The following is a 2,268-nucleotide window of genomic DNA, read 5'->3' as shown; positions in this document are numbered from 1 at the left end:
AATCTTAGAGTACTTTTTGATTTGCATTTCTCTTATTACTAAAGATGGTGAACATTTTTTCTTATGTTTGTTGATTGCTTGTAGATCTTCTTCTGTGAAGTGTCTGTTCATATCCTTAGCCCATTCGTTGATTGGGTTATTTGTATTCTTGGTGTAGAGTTTTTTGAGTTCTTTATAGATTCTGGAAATTAGTGCTCTGTCTGAAGTATGAGTGGCAAGATTTTCTCCCACTCTGTAGGCTCTCTCTTCGCATTGCTGATAGTTTCCTTTGCTGAGAGAAAGATATTTAGTTTGAATCTATCCCAGTTATTGATTCTTGCTTTTATTTCTTGTGCTATGGGAGTCCTGTTAAGGAAGTCTGATCCTAAGCCAACAAGTTGAAGATTTGGACCTACTTTTTCTTCTATAAGATGCAGGGTCTCTGGTCTGATTTCAAGGTCCTTGATCCATTGTGAGTTGATTTTTGTGCAGGGTGAGAGATAGGGGTTTAGTTCATTCTGTTGCATATGGATTTCCAGTTTTCCCAGCACCATTTGTCGAAGAGGCTATCTTTTCTCCATTGCATCTTTTTGGTACCTTTGTGTAGTATGAGAAAATTGTATTTATGTGGGTTTGTGTCCATGTCCTCTATTCTGTACCATTGATCTACCTGTCTATTTTGGTGCCAATACCATGCTGTTTTGCTTTGCAGTGTAGTTGAAGTTCTGGTATTGCGATACCCCTGTTTCATTCTTCTTGCTAAGGATTGCTTTAGCTATTCTGCATTTCTTATTCTTCCAGATGAATTTCATGATGACTTGCTCTATTTCTTTTTTTTTTTTTTTAGCTTTCTCACCTCTTTAATTTTCCATAAGGCATCAATATTATACTGTCATATATGCTAATGTATGTGTACTATATATGTGCATATGTGTGTATATATATATATATATATATATATATATGCTTTTTAAAAAAAGTAAAAAGCTCTTCATAGTCTCCTGTGTCCAATATAGGCACCAAGAATGTATTTAGAAATTTACATAAAGGCCACAAATACTTCCCAAGGAAGATCATTAAAAGAAGAAAAATCCTCTCTTCCTCTCATGTCATATAGCTGGCCTTCAAGGCATGCCAGCTAAGTAAAAGGTGTCACCCATGGTGACAGGAAGACTAGACAGTTCCCTCTTTGGGTGGTAGCTGAATTTCTATTGGCAGTCTTAGTAAAATATGTAACTCCTCATTTGTTCTAAGCAAGTCTTTTCTTCAGCTTTCCTTCAAGTAACACCTTTACTCTCCCATTAGAATATGAAGACTTGGAGATTTTGAATAGCAACGTTCTGGGTGGGAATCAGTCACTTTAAATCATGTGTTGACTATGCAGAGAGAGGGAAAGATACAGGACAACAACAGGGAAGGAGAGATAAGTTCACTGGGAGCACTAGAAGACAGCAAGCCTTTCAAAGGTGTTGCCGATATCTCATGAAGGCCCAGGCTGCATCCATGGTGAGGGCAAACACTGGCAGCAGCACCATAGCTATGGGAATACTGCTTGGCTCCCCTTCACCTCGATGTGCTATAGGTCCATTCGGCACCTGTAACCTATGCTGTACTCTCAGTGACACAGCATAGCCTGCATTACAAAAGAGATCTACCGCATCCTGGTGCAGCAGGTTCTTTAGGTCTTGACCATTTACCTGAGGGTCCTCTTGTAAGACTGATCTCTTCCTCAGTGACCAAATAATCCACTCTTCCGTTCATGTTCTGCTGCTCGCCGGGCTTCCTCCTGGGGTCAGCTGGCGCTCTGCACAGGTGAAGGTGACTTGCTCTATTTCTGTAAGGTACATCATTGGTATTTTAATTGGAATTCCATTGAATCTGTATAGCACTTTGGGTAGTATGGCCGTTTTGACAATATTAATTCTGCCTATCCAAGAACATGGGAGATCATTCCATCTTCTAAAGTCTTCCTCAATTTCTTTCTTCAATGTTTTGTAGTTTTCATTGTAGAGATCTTTTACCTCTTTAGTTAGATTGATTCCCAAGCATTTTATTTATTTATTTTTGAGTCTATTGCAAATGGAGTTGTTTTCCTCACTTCCCTTTCAGATGTTTCGTCGATTGCATATAAAAATGCTTTAGATTTATGCGTGCTGATTTTATAGCCTGCTGTTTTGCTGAATTCATTGATGAGGTCTAGAAGTTTTCTGGAGGAGTTTTCTGGGTCCTCTAAATATAGAATCATGTCATCAGCAAATACTGACAGCTTAAATTCCTCTTTTCCTATTT

The 2,268-nt window shown here is 38.5% G+C and overlaps 1 pseudogene; it reads right to left on the bottom strand.

Moving 5' to 3' along the window:
• Positions 1-908: 908 nt before the first annotated feature.
• Positions 909-1,740, bottom strand: LOC124963668 (synaptojanin-2-binding protein-like; annotated as a pseudogene).
• Between the last annotated feature and the right edge of the window lie 528 nt (positions 1,741-2,268).

This window comes from Sciurus carolinensis, chromosome 13 (assembly GCF_902686445.1).
Source record: "Sciurus carolinensis chromosome 13, mSciCar1.2, whole genome shotgun sequence".
NCBI classification, from domain to species: domain Eukaryota; kingdom Metazoa; phylum Chordata; class Mammalia; order Rodentia; family Sciuridae; genus Sciurus; species Sciurus carolinensis.
Note: the sequence above shows the minus strand (reverse complement) of the source record. Positions and strands in the feature narration are given on the sequence as shown.